We start from the raw sequence: 14,832 nt of genomic DNA, 5'->3' as shown, positions 1-14,832 counted from the left end.
CTAGTCCAGCCCATCCACCGGCCTCCAAGCACAGAGGCTGCGTTCCCGCCCGGGGAAAAGTCAAAACAGCGCCGTTGCGGGCCCTTAAAAGAGCCCGAAAGTCCAAAAATAGCAGGAGCCACCGAACGTGCGGCTTAGCTCTGCATCGCCGCAACCGGAACAACTCTCACTGTCTTCTGTCGAGTTTGGTAACCTTGTGATGGGTATCACGTTCCCCGCACAATTCGGTTTGAAATAAGACAACAGAAATTAATACGACCAGTATTTTAATTCAAAGCGGAATAAAACTACTTCAGCTAAAGGTCGTCCAAAAGTCACCATTTGAAGGGAGAAACTCCTTGCTGACTTCAAGGATCATTAGCACATTCCAAATAAATACAGGATAAGGAAATCCTTGCATTGACACACCGTAAATTCTCTAGATCACTCCCCAACACCTATAAATATTCAAACCATGAGGACAGAAACATTGTTCAGATAAACAGTACAACAAATCTTTTCTTAACTATATAACTCTTGACACTTAGAATAACACCCTCAAAGAAGTGTCTGTTTGATAATCTATATGTCCAAGAAACTTGGCAACATTGAAAAGAGACAGATCTCTATACGAGTCCCTCTTTGCCAATGTATCTTAAGACACCTGACATTCACACAGACACTAAGATCATTCAAACATATATTGATGATAATACATAAATTAGCCATTTGGCTATAGGCAATGAACCAACAATAAGTGATAAGATAACGGAAACAGTCCTTGACCGATTAAAAGGTTTTATGTATAGAAGGAGGAGGCACTTTAGCGAAAGTTACCTCTCTTCTTCAGTGCTACTGAAGGGGGAAAAGCTCTGTTCAAACCAGCTTGCCTCGTCAAACAAAGACCTCGTGGTTTTTGTAAGTATGTTTCTGTTAAACGTCTTAGAAATGACTTCCGTTGGCGGCTATGAAGGAGTAAGTCACACATTTGGTGGCTCCCGCTTGGGTCGGACGTTTCGACCTTTTTCCCTGATTTTGTACCGGACTTGATTTGAAAAATTGACGACAGAGGCAATTGTGAACTAAATTCCCACATCGGTGCATGGAGAGGAGGACTAGAAGTGCTTGTAAAAGCAGAAACAGAAAGACAGAGAAGGTGTGGGCTGAAGCAACACTGGGAGGAAGCATGGCAGAGGACTGGACCTCTGGCTTGTCGACCCAGCGGTCAACGGAGCAGTTGATGCAAGTGATCCAGGAGGGCTTCGCCAAGCAGAAGCGGGACTGCTTGGACCTGATTTAAAGAGGCAATTTCGCGGCTGGAACTTAGATTGGATGCCCAAGATCGGCCGATCTAGAAAGTAGAGAAGGCACTGGCTGACCAGGAGGAACATCAAACAGCAGTGGAGGTGGAGGTGGGGATGCTGAGAGACCAACAGAAAAGGCTCCTGGAGAAGGTGGAGGACCTAGAGAATAGGTCCTGTTGGCAGAGCTTGAGGATCGCTGGGCTCCCGGAGGGGTCCAAAGGAGCAGACACTGGGGCATATATAGCAGCCATGTTCGAGAAGCTGCTGGGGGATGGGGCATTCCCCTGACCCTTGGAGGTGGACAGGGCTCACAGAGCGCTTGTGAGAAAGTTGCGAATGGGAGACCCCCTGAGGGCAATGTGGTGAGATTCCACAGATACCTAGATAAGGAATGCATTTTACAGTGGGCCAAGCAGACATGGAGCTGCAAATGGGACAACAGTATCCTGCGGATCTATCAAGATCTGAGTGCGGAGGTGACCAGGAGAAGAGCGGGGTTTAACCAGATCAGATCGACCCTTTTCAAAAAAAAGGTGAAGTTTGGGCTGTTGTAACCGGCCTGCCCCTGGGTCACACATGAGGAGTAACATTACCATTTTGAGTCGCCTGAAGAAGTGCTGGACTTCGCGAAAAGGAAAGGACTGGTGTCGGACTGAGAACGTTGAATTTTGCTGTAGTGTTTATGGGGTTAAGTTTCTTGTTTCTTGCTTTTTTGGACGTTATTTGTTATGCCTGCTGCATGGATCTGGGCCCAGCTGCAGAGCTGTGTAAGATAAAGTTTGCATTTGCACTGTTGGGGGATTTGAACGTCGTTATGGCACCGTCAGACGGAAAGGAAACAGAGGTGGTTGTGGCATTGGACGCTGAGAAGGAATTCATCCACTGCTTGATGAAAGTTCTGGAGCTTTTCTCTCCACCGTGGGACTAGGCAGGGATGTCCTATGTCCCCCCTGCTGTTTGCACTCGCGATTGAGCCATTGGCCATCACATTAAAAAGTTTGGGGGTATGGAGAGGAATAGTGTGGAGGGGGGGGATAGATATAGGCTGTCCTTATATGCCGATGACTTTCTGTTATACGTGTCGGAACCGAGTGTGTTGATAGGGGGAATATTGGAGCTGCTTCGAGCGTTTGGGTCTTTCTCGGGGTACAAATTAAATCTAGACAAGAGTGAGTATTTTGTGGTGTATCGGCCGGGGGCAGGGGTGAGGGGGCTGCCATTCCGTAGGGCAGGACTCACTTTAGGTACCTGGGGGTGCAGGTTGCCTGGGAGTGGGGGGGGGGGGGGGGGGGGGTGCTCCGCAGGCACAATATTTCTAACATCATAGAATTTATGATGCAGAAGGAGGCCACTGTGCCCATTGAGTCTGCACCGGCTCTTGGAGAGAGCACCCTACCCGAGGTCAACACCTCCACCCTATCCCCATAACCCAGTAACCCCACCAAACACTAAGGGCAATTTTGGACACTAAGGGCAATTTATCATGGCCAGTCCATCTAACCTGCACATCTTTGGACTGTGGGAGGAAACCGGAGCACCCGGAGGAAACCCACGCACACACGGGGATGATGTGCAGACTCCGCACAGACAGTGACCCAAGCCGGAATCGAACCTGGAACCCTGGAGCCGTGAAGCAATTGTGCTATCCATAATGCTACCGTGCTGCCCACTAGTTTGGTGGGGAGAGTGAAAGCTGATCTGGCAAGATGGGATTGTCTCCCTCTGTCACTGGTGGGTCGGGGGCGGTTAAAATGAACGTGTTGCCGCGATTTCTCTTTATTTTTCAATGCCTGCCGATTTTCCTGCTTTTTTCAGAGAGATTGAGGGAAGGATTACTTCGTTCATATGGGGAGGGAAGGTGGCCAGAGTTAGAAAGGTGCTACTACCGAGGGGAAGGCAGGCAGGGGGTTTGGGTCTTCCCAACCTGATGTATTATTACTGGGCCTTCATATGTTTTGGTCCTGTCCAAAGCTAGAGGATTACTGGAAGGAGGTTTTTAGGGTAATTTCTAAAGTGGTGCACATGGACCCAGGCCCCCGGGAGGCCATGTTCGGGGTGTCGGACCAGCCAGGGTTGGAAATGGGTGCGGAGGCAGATGTTTTGGCCTTCGCCTCGTTGATCGCCCGAAGGTGGATCCTGATGGGTTGGAGAGCAACCTCTCCACCCTGTGCCCGGGCGTGGCGGGGGGACCTGTTAGAATTCTGACTCTTGAGAAGATTCAGTTTGAACTGAGAGGAAGGATGGAGGGGTTCTGCAATTCATGGGCATTATTCATTATGCACTTTCAAGAACTGGATAACATCGAACATTAGTTGGGGGGGTGGGTGGGAGGGTTGGGGGGAGGGGGGTGTGTGTTAATTGCGGCTATGGTTGATTCCTGATTCCTTTTTGTCATTTGGTTATGTGAACATGTGGGCGAACATTTGGCGTTTGGTGGGAGGATGGGATCATTGTTATTGATATGGGGATTGACATATTTGTTACAGATTATTGTTTATTGTTGGTGGGTGTAAATTTGGGAGAAAATGTGAAAAAGGAGGAGAATAAAGAAATATTTACATTTGCACTGTTGGGGCATGGAGGTGTGTTTGTTTCGATGCTAGATCTTTCGCTTGATCCTTTTTTTATTATGTGTTCAACTTGTTTGTTTTTATCTCTGTCAGGCAATTGTGTTGGGATTGCTTTTCATTTGAATATGTATGTATGAATGGGGGGGGGGAGGGAACAATTGGTGGGAGATTGTCTGGCGCTAGGGGTGAGGGCCACCAAGCTAGCTGGGCAGACTAGCTTATGGAAGCGTAGTGGGGAGTGAACAGATGTTAGGCTTATCAAAGGGGCTGATTTATTTTGTGCTTTTACTGGGGGGGGGGATGTTCTGCTAACGAGGGAGGGACTTTTGCTGAGGGACAGTGAGGAGATCGGGGTGGAGGCTGCCTGGGGCGGGCCGGTGGAGGCGTGGAGGTGGAGGCTGTTGACAGCCCCAAGAGAGGGGATGGCTGAAAGGCGAAGTGGGGGGGGGGGGGGCGATAAGCCCCCCAACTAGACTGATCACCTGGAATGTAAGGGTCAAGAGGGCACGCGTGTTCGCACACTTGAGAGGACTGAAGGTGGACGTGGTAATGCTGCAGGAGACGTACTTTAGAATATATTAGGTTAAAGAAAGGTTGGGTCGGACAGGTTTTTCATTCAGGACTGGACTCAAAGACCAGGGGGGTCATGATTCTGATCAACAAGCGAGTGGTGATTGAGGCGGGAAGAATAGTTTTGGATGTGGGAGGCCGGTACATTATGGTCAGTGGGAAATTGGAGGGAGTGCAGGTGGTACTAGTAAATGTATACGCGCCAAATTGGAACAATGTAGAGTTTATAAAGAGGATGCTGGGGAAGATACCAGACCTGGATTTGCATAAACTGGTCTTGGGAGTGGACTTTAACACAGTTTTTGACCCTGGTTTAGATCGGTTAAGCTCAAAAACGGACAGGGTGCCAGCAATGGCTAAGGAGCTAAATGGGTTCATGGAGCAGGTGTGGGTGGGGGGGACCCATGGAGATTTGGGCAGCCAAGAGTAAAGGACTTTTCCTTCTACTCACGTGCATAAAGTGTACTCCCGGATCGATTTATTTATTCTGAGCAGGGTTCTATTGACGGGGGTGGTGGACACGGGGTACTCGGCGATTACAATCTCAGACCATGACCCGCACTGGATTTACCTACAGGTTAGTAAAAACAGTAATCAGCGCCCGCACTGGAGGTTAGACGTGGGTCTTTTAGCTGACTAAGAGGTGTGCGGGCGGTTGAGGAAATGTATTCAGAACTACCTGGAAGTCAACGATACGGGGGACGTTTCGGCAGCGATGGACTAGGAAGCATTGAAGGCGGTGGTTAGAGGGTAGCTGATCTCGATACGGGCCCACAGAGAGAAGGTAAACAGGGCAGAGACGGACCGACTGGTAAAGGAGAAACTACAGGTTGACAGGAGGTATGCGGAGACCCCAGAGGCAGGGCTTTTAAGGGAATGGCAGAGGCTACAGGCGGAGTTCAGCTTGTTAACCACAGGGAGGGTGGTGGGGCTGCTGAGAAAGGCGAGGGGGGGCGATCTATGAACATGGAGAGAAGGCCAGCAGAATGCTTGCACAGCAGCTTAGGAAGAGGAAGGCAGCCAGGGAGATAGGGGAAGTAAAGGATGGAGATGGGAACCTGATTGGAGACTCAGCAGGGGTGAAAAAGGCGTTTAAGGAGTTTTATAGTAGGCTGTACGGGTCGGAACCCCCAACGGGGCCGGAGGGGATGAGGCACTTCATAGGGTGGCTGAATTTCCCGAAGGTGGACAGGAAGTTGGTAGATCGAAGAGATAGTGGAGGGACTGAAGGTCATGCAATCGAGTAAAGCCCCGGGGCCGGATGGGTACCCAGCGGAGTTCTATAAAAAGTTCTCTGGGATATTGGGGCCACTGTTGATGAGGACATTCAATGAGGCAAGGGAGAGAGGGGTGTTTCCCCGACGATGTCACATGCCACGATCTCGCTGATTCTGAAGCGGGATAAGGATCCGGAGCTGTGAGGGTCCTACAGGCCGATATCCCTATTGAATGTGGACAACAAACTGTTGGCCAAAATTTTGTCCTCTAGGATTGAAGACTGTGTTCCAGATGTGATTGGGGAGGACCACACGGGGTTCATTAAGGAAAGGCAGTTGGTATCCAATGTAAGAAGGTTGCTAAATGCGATCATGACACCCCCAGAAGGTAGGGAGGTGGAGGTAGTGGTCGCACTGGACGCAGAGAAGGCTTTTGATCGAGTAGAATGGGAATATATGTGGGAGGTACTGGGACGGTTCGGATTTGGGCGGGGCTTTATTGACTGGGTCAGGTTGCTCGATCAGGCTCTTGTGGCGAGCGTACGGATGAACAGGACGACATTGGACTATTTTAGGCTACACCGGGGGACGAGACAGGGGTGCCCCCTCTCCCCACTGTTGTTCGCGCTGGCTATAGAGCCGCTGGCAATTGCGCTGAGAGCCTCAAGGGACTGGAAGGGATTGGTCCGGGGGTGGGGGGGGGGGGGGGGGAGTAGAACACAGAGTCTCGCTCTATGCAGACGACCTGCTCCTGTATGTATCTGACCCAGCAGAGGGGATGGAAGAAATCATGAGGATTCTGGAGGAATTTGGCCGGTTTTCGGGGTACAAACTAAATATGGGGAAAAGTGAGATGTTTGTGATCCAGACAAGGGGACAGGAGAGGCGACTGGGGGAACTGCCGTTTTGAGTGGTAGGGGGAAGTTTTAGGTATCTCGGCATCCAAGTGGTGCGGGAATGGGAACGGTTACACAAACAATCTGGCCCGTCTGGTGGACTAAATGAGGATGATTTTCGGAGGTGGGACGTGCTCCCGCTGTCACGAGCTGGGAGGGTCCAGACGATGAAGGTGACGGTCCTTCCGAGATTCCTGTTTGTGTTCCAGTGTCTACCCATCTTTATTCCACAGTTCTTTTTTAAACGGGTTAACAAAATTATCACGGGCTTTGTATGGGTGAGTAAAAAAGGGGCTGATTGAGCGGAGCCGGGGAGAGGGCTGGCTGGCACTGCCAAACTTCAGTAACTATTATTGGGTGGCGAATATAGCTATGATCAGGAAGTGAGTGGTGGGGGAAGGGTCGGCAGGGAGTGTATGGAGGCGGCATCATGTAAGGGCACCAGCTTAGGGGCGTTGATAATAGCGCCTCTGCCATTCCCGCCAGCATGGTACTCCACCAGCCCCGTGGTGGTGGCGGCCCTGAGAGTCTGGGGGCAAAGGAGGAGGCATGTGGGAGCGGAGGGAGCATCGGTCTGGTCTCCAATCTCTAACAACCATAATTTTCCCCGGGAAGGATGGACGGTGGGTTTCGGAGATGGCAAAAAGCAGGAATTGAGAGGGTGGAGGATATGTTTATAGAAGGGAGCTTTCCCAGCTTGAGGGAGCTGGAGGAGAAATTTGGATTGGCGAGGGGAAACAAATTTAGGTATCTGCAAGTGCGGGACTTCCTGCGTAGACAGATCTCAACCTTCCCGCTCCTACCGCCAAGGGAGATTCAGGATAGGGTAGTTTTCAGAGGGTGGGTGGGAGAAGGGACATCTATAAGCAGCTCATGGGGTCAGAGGACACGCAGACTGAGAGCTGAAGCGCAAGTGGGAGGAGGAGTTACGAGGAGAGATAGAGGATGGTCTCTGGGCAGATGCACTGAGTACAGTCAACGCATCCACAACATGTGTCAGGCTCAGACTGATACAGTTCAAAGTTGTTCACCGTGCTCACATGACAGTGGACCGGATGAGCAGGTCTTTGGGGTAGAAGATAGGTGTGCGGGAGGGCCAGTGAACCATGTCCATATGTTTTGGACATGTCCAAAGCTCAGGAGATTCTGCCAGTGGTTTGCGGATGTCATGTCCACGGTGATAAAAACAAGGGTGACACCGAGTCCAGAGGTGGCGATTTTTGGGGAGTCGGAAGATCCGGGAATCCAGGAGGAGAAAGAGGCAGATGTTATGGCCTTTGCTTCCCTTGTGGCCCAGAGGCGGATATTATTAGCTTGGAGGGACTCAAAGCCCCCAAAGTCAGAGACCTGGCTATCTGACATGCCTAGCTTTCTCTGCCTGGAGAAAATCAAGTTCGCCTTGAGAGGGTCACTGTTAGGGTTCGCCCGGAGGTGGCAACCGTTCGTCGGCTTCTTTGCAGAAAATTAAACGTCAGCAGAAGAAGGGGGGGGGTTAGTTTAGATTAGAGTAGGGGGTTAATAAAGGTGGGACCTACAAGGGAGGAAGCAGGCTTTTTGCAGTATGTTTATTGACTTATGTATGCTGTTTATTTTGTCGTTGTTGTAAAACCAAAAATACCTCAATGAAATGTTTATTTAAAAAAAAAACTTCTTAGAAATGTATTAGAAATTGATAGGAGATACTTTAGGATTTTCCATGTTTTAAATACCTCATTCTCTTAAGAACTTAACGTGTTAGCAGATAACAAAGGACTGTTAACGGTTTTACATTATTAACAGATAACAAAAGACTGTTAATCAATTTATATTTTTAATTCTGTATATATCAATTGAGAATATTTTACAATAAAAATTATTAAAATTCTACTGTGTAGACTTACTCTCAAAGTTTAAAATCCTAGACACTCGTTTAAGAAATCTTAAATGACTCGGACCCACGACGACAGAGGTAACGATTTAGTTATGAGTGACACATCTGAACTTTTCCCATCAAAAGTAACTGAGATCCTGTTTAACTGTCTGAGACCCGGAAAAGCATTCTTCCTTCGTGAAATCTATTTTGAGTCTTGGCAGAGAAACGGGTTTAACCTCTTTTGGTGGGTTAACATAAATCATAGGATAATAATAAAGTATTTTCAGGCCCGGAATAACCTAAATCCGTTAAAACCTGCAGACATGTTCCGGGGGAGAACTAACCCCCACCACTCTCTGCACAACATTTCTGCCAAAATCCCCAAAGTTCGGGTAGGAGGGACTAAAACCAACGCCTTCTAACAGGAGCCACCCTGTTTGTGACCACTCACTCCTTGGCCGCCAACGGAAGTCATCGATAAGTTAATCTCCAAGAAATGTGAACAGTCAAGATTTGGAATGATCTGCCTCTGAGAGTGTGGTGGAGACAGGTTCAATCAAGGCATTCAGGAGGGAATTGGATTATTACCTGAAAAGAAATAATGTGCAGGGCTAGGGAGTGGAGGTAGGGGAGTCGCAAAAGGCGCACCACTCACTCGGAGAGCAGGTGTCAACATGACAAGCTGATCTTGACATTCGAACCAGGCCATTCAAAAGTGAAATTAGAAAGATATTTCTTACAAATAGCACAATGGAAATCTAGATCTCGAGAGAGAGAGAGAGAGAGAGAGAGAGAGTAGACTTGACAGCTGGGACCTATTGAAGCTTTCAAGCCCGCGATTGATAGATTTTGATTATCATGGGCGGGTAAATGGGATTTAGGTGTCCATCTGCCATGGTTTTGTTGCATGAAGGCTCGAGGGGCTGAATGACCTGCCTCTGTCCCCATCTCCATAGCATTTCCAACCTCACCCACTGCTGATTTCCCACAGCCTTGTGACAACTACGGCAACCCAGTCTTGTTCAGCATTGACAGTTTTATTGCCATTCCGTTTACCCCACCTTCTTTACCCCAGGGGCAGCACGGTAGCACTGTGGATAGCACAATCGATTCACAGCTCCAGGGTCCCAGGTTCGATTCCGGCTTGGGTCACTGCCTGTGCGGAGTCTGCACATCCTCCCCGTGTGTGCGTGGGTTTCCTCCGGGTCCTCCGGTTTCCTCCCACAGTCCAAAGATGTGCGGGTTAGGTGGATTGGCCATGATAAATTGCCCTTAGTGTCCAAAATTGCCCTTAGTGTTGGGTGGGGTTACTGAGTTATGGGGATAGGGTGGAGGTGTTGACCTTGGGTAGGGGGTAGGGTGCTCTTTCCAAGAGCCGGTGCAGACTCGATGGGCTGAATGGCCTCCTTCTGCACTGTAAATTCTATGTTCTAGTTGAGCATTTTCATTCTGCTGGAGATTCACCAGCCATGATCTCTAGGATCGCCAACCTTTCTACCTTTTGTATTTGGAACTCCTTTCGTCACCCTTAGCTGGCACAATCTTGTGGAGTGGATCACCACAGAATGAACATAATTGGGTTCTGCATCATGAGGGCAATCATCCCTCCTAGATTACCATCCAGGAGCCCAGGATGAAAATAGACCCCCCAGTATTTCTATCTAAAGAGGCTAAAACCAACACAATAGAATACATTGGGTAGGATTCTCCATTCCCCCAGCTGGATGTTTTTCGGCAGCGCGCCATTCACTGCCGGAGGGATTCTCTACTCCCGCCACTTGTCAATGGGATTCCCCATTGAAGCCACCCCACAGCACCGGGAAACTCACAGGCGGGGGTGCACTGCCAGCGGGAAAATAGAATCCCAACGGCCGGAGAATTCCATCCAATATTATCGCTACACATTGAGGTGTGCTGTTTGCCCAGAATGATTAACGACATGGGTGGGGGCAATTTTAACCCCTGCAAAATTCCTTGAGTTTGGTGTCGTCAACATTTTCAAATTGGAACCCAATCCCCTCAAGTCACCTCTCCAGTTTAAATGGAAGCATGTCTGGAGGACGGGGTCTAATCTGCCCTTCGGGGCCAAATCATTAATTTAAATATTTAAATGAAGCTGTTTACTGCAAATTACTTTACAAGCTAAAGAAACAAAGAAAAATGTTACATTTTTCCAACACTTTTCACATCTTCTCGAAGTCCTTCATGACTAAGGAATTAATTTGAAGGCGTTATTGTCATACAAACAGGCAAACTAAGAAACTACATTATACCCAGGAAATTCCAACCGACAGGATTAAGATAAAAGTTCAGATGATCTATTTTAATGATGTTGGTGGGGGTTATGGGCCGCAATGGAGAGCACCTCTTCTATTCTTCAAATTGTACCATGGTATCTTTTATAATCACCCTGAGAGGATCAGCAAGGCCTGAGTTACATCTCATCTAAAAGATGGGAACCTCCGCTAATGCAGCATTCCCTCAGTTCTGCACTGGTATGTCAGCCCCAGATTACGTTCTCGAAGTCTGTGTGTACAATTTTAAGTATGGCGAGCAATTGGCACACACCATCCGAGGAATCAGCGTCTAACGTACAGCCGTCGGCTCTCTTGGTCCCACTGCCATTTAACGCTCACTTGTGCATTGATTGGCAGTGGATGGGACTTCTATCTGCCTTTGGAAGAAGTCCCACCTGTGATTGGCCGACAGCTCTTGAACCAGGCCAGGTACTGCAGTACTGTGCCTGGAACTAAGTTCTGGGACCTTTGAAAATGTACGTCCCAGGAGATCTGTGGGCAGGAGGGTAGGAAACGCCCAGAGTGGTTGGGAGGGGAGGCAGTCGCAGCGACGGGGGTTGACTGGGAGGGGGTCCCAAACTTCAACGCCTCAACTCCAAGGGAGTTTCAGAGTGAGGCGCCATCTCTCCCCGCCCCCCCCCCCCCCCCCCCCCCATTCCTGCCCGAGATGGAGAAAAGCATAAATATCCCTTTCCCACCCTACCACCCTCGCTCCCGCAAGCCTAAAAATTGAGGCTGGGTGGGAAAAGGTGTTTAAGAGGTCCTTAAAGGGCCTTAATAGTTAAATGGTTGGGTTTTTCTGCCTGAGGCCCTGCCCACACAAACGTGAAATTGCGCTTGGATTTGGGCAGATGGGTTCTGGGCGTGGGGTGGCGGGAGGGGGGGTGGGTGGGTGGGGGGAATCCCATTCATTCAGTTTTATGCTCCTCCCCACCCAGCCTCAGAACCCGCCTTGGGGAGAGCATAAAATTCTGCCCTTGCAGTGGGGTGAGAAACTCATCCTGGAGATGACCGCGCCGATACTGAACTAAACCGACACCGAGGTAATAATAACTTCATGCATTCACTTCATGCTCAGTAAATTCTCTACCATGCTGAATAAGGATAGCTGAAAAATGGGCTTGGTATGAAAGGCAGGTGAGAGATTAAAAATAATCTGATAGCGTATTTTTCATGAACCTAAACAAGATAATGAATGGCGTGCTTTTCCCTATGACTAACAGAATAAATCACCTGAATGGCTTGACTTGACAGCAGCATGAATAGCTTATTCATTTATGTTTGGGAACCCAGGCAAAGGAAGCAATGGCAGTTGGGTCTCTCGTTGTGATTCAGGGTGTGTGTTACACAATGGTAAGTCGTTCTACAGGTTTCTCTTCATGACATTAAAGTGTCTGGAATTTCTACACTGGCAGACATAATAAAATGTTGACAGTTAAGTATTTGTCACAACATCAACTGAATTTCATGGACATTGCCTGAAATCACTGATGGGCAACTGAGGCTAGTGAGTGGGCTACATGAGTTCCCCCCCCCCCCCCCCCCCCCCCTTCATCTCAGTGGGCCGCATGTTCACTATAGATTTCATAGAACTTACAGTGCTGAAGGAGGCCACTCAGCCCATAGAGTCTGCACCGGCCTTGGAAAGAGCACGCTACTTAAGCCCACCCCTCCACCCTATCCACATAACCCCACCTAACCTTTCTGGACACTAAGGGCAATTTAGCTTGGCCAATCCATCTAATCTGCACATCTTTGGACTGTGGGAGGAAACCAGAGCACCGGAGGAAACCCACCCAACCCTGACCCTTGAAAAAGACGAATACATTCCGAATAGCTCCTAATTTATTTTAAAAATTCTTAATCATTCATATATTAATAGAATTGTCATCAACTTCAAGTGGTAAAAAGTGGAACACGCAGAGGGAGTCAACGGCTCTCACGGTCAGTGTTGTGAGCAGTCAGCACGCACTTCACTTCACTTGCCCTTGCTTTATGTGCTCATCATATGGCTTCCCGTACCAGCCTCCCCGAACAGGCGCCGGAATGTGGCGACTAGGGGCTTTTCACAGTAACTTCATTTGAAGCCTACTTGTGACAATAAGCGATTTTCATTTTTTTCTTTTCATCATTTTAGTTATACTGGGAGGAAAAATCTACGCTGTGGAAATCAGTGGAATGTGGCAATCCTGCGGGTGGGCACCGGTCAACAACGCCGCACTCAGAACCCTGATGGGTCACATGTGGCTCCCCGCATGTGGTTCCCCGGGTGTTGATTGTCCACCATTGCCTTAACTCATTCGGCCATTTTAGCTACTGATATGTGGCAGCGAGATAAACCAGCCTGTGTTGTACATTGCAACCTTCTCGAGATGACTTCTGATATTCAAAATGCCATAATTTACTTTCAATAACTTCAAAACTCTAGCTGGTATCTTCCCCCTCCCTCCCAAAAAAAACCCTGGCTGGTATCTCTCTCCCCCCCCCCCCCCCCCCCCGGAACAGATGGTGATTAATTCCTTAAAGTAGGTAATACATGGCTGCCACCTCCGGTAGAACTCTTCAACTAATCCTGTACATTCTCTAGGTACAAGAATTCCATTAGTTCCCCCAGCCATACCAAGGTGCTGGGTGGTGAAGAGAACCTCACCCCAGCAGAACCCATCTCTGGGCAATCAGTGGGGCAAAGGCCAGGACATTTGCCTTCGCTCCCATCTGCAGCCCTGGCAAGACCGACACCCCAAAAATAATCACTAAAGGACACGGCAGAAGGTACAGAAGTCTGAAGACCCACACATCCAGACATAGGAACAGCTCTTCCCCACAGCTACCAAGACTCCTCAACGACTCCCCCTCGGACTGATCTTTTCCCTGTAAGAACACTATTCACGATGCCCTATGCTGCTCTTGCTCATATATTTGCTTTGTTTGGCCCATTGTTCCGCACTGTAACCAATCACTGTCGATGTACCATTTGTCAATGTTCTCTGTTGATTATTCTCTTTGTCTACTATGTACGTACTGTGTACATTCCCTTGGCCGCAGAAAAATACTTTTCACTGTACTTCGGTACATATGACAATAAATCAAATAAATCAATCGATCCACCCCTTTCAGCACTTTGCCATGTTCCTTTACAACCTCCAAAGTCTTCTCCAACTTTTCAGGAACAGGACCCAGCATCTCCTCCGTTGACTTACGCATTGCCTCTCGACATGCTTCTCAAACTGTTCTTTGAACTCAATGGCCAGTGCCCTCTTTAGCATATCCACCGTGATTAGGGTGGCCCTGACTGCCACACCCACCGCCGCCACCTTCCCTGCTAAGGCTTGACACGAAGCCTCCGAGTCAGCTGAAGAATTTCCATCTGCAGACTTCTTAGTTATGGTCGTTTTTGACGTACTTCCCATCTCGGACGTCCCTCTTATAAAAAGAGATTGTCCACCAAAAGCCCTGGGATCCTTGCAGAGAGGTCCAAAAAATATGGTGGAAGCTACCTAAGGCACAACCTCATCCGACATTCCGCCACTAGAAGTCACCTTGGGACTCAGTTTGTGGCATTTCTGGATGACAATGAGTTGGGTGTAGATCAGTAAAATTACAAAACATTGGGACTGCAATTTTAGGACATGAGTGAAAACATCCAAGGATATTCATTTCCTTGCCAGGGATGGGGTGTTGGTGGCTAGCATAAAACAAAAGGTACCGGTGAGGTACAGCTGGGTGTGGTCAGTGTACATGCAGAAACTGACCCTATTGTTCAGTTCATGTCACCGAGAGGAAGCATGTAAATGATTTGGAGGGGGTCTAGGACAGATCGCTGGGGGACATCAGAGATAATAGCAGGTGAAAGAGAAGATTCTCTGGCTACAATCAAAAAAGGAACCAGGCCAGTGTAGACTCATCCATCTGAATGATGACGGAGAGGTGTTCGAGGAGAGTGGTGTGACCAATCTTATAACAGGTAGCCGAGATGGATGAGGAGGGAAAGTTTATCTTTATGACACCATTTGTGACTTTGAAAAGATCCGTTTCAGTGCGTTTTGGAAGAGGCGTAATCCTAACTGGAGAGATTCAAGCATGGAGTTCTGGGAAAGCTGGGGACTGATTATGGGTGGCAACGAGGTATCTAGGAAATTTGAAGGGG

General features: G+C 48.7%; 1 protein-coding gene across 5 annotated transcripts in view; it reads left to right on the top strand.

Moving 5' to 3' along the window:
* plekhg7 (pleckstrin homology domain containing, family G (with RhoGef domain) member 7) overlaps positions 1–14,832 on the top strand; it is a 125,876-nt gene that overhangs the window by 2,659 nt on the left and 108,385 nt on the right. The gene's annotated exons all lie outside the window — the stretch shown is intronic.

This window comes from Scyliorhinus canicula, chromosome 11 (assembly GCF_902713615.1).
Source record: "Scyliorhinus canicula chromosome 11, sScyCan1.1, whole genome shotgun sequence".
Classification (NCBI taxonomy): Eukaryota; Metazoa; Chordata; class Chondrichthyes; order Carcharhiniformes; family Scyliorhinidae; genus Scyliorhinus; species Scyliorhinus canicula.
Note: the sequence above shows the minus strand (reverse complement) of the source record. Positions and strands in the feature narration are given on the sequence as shown.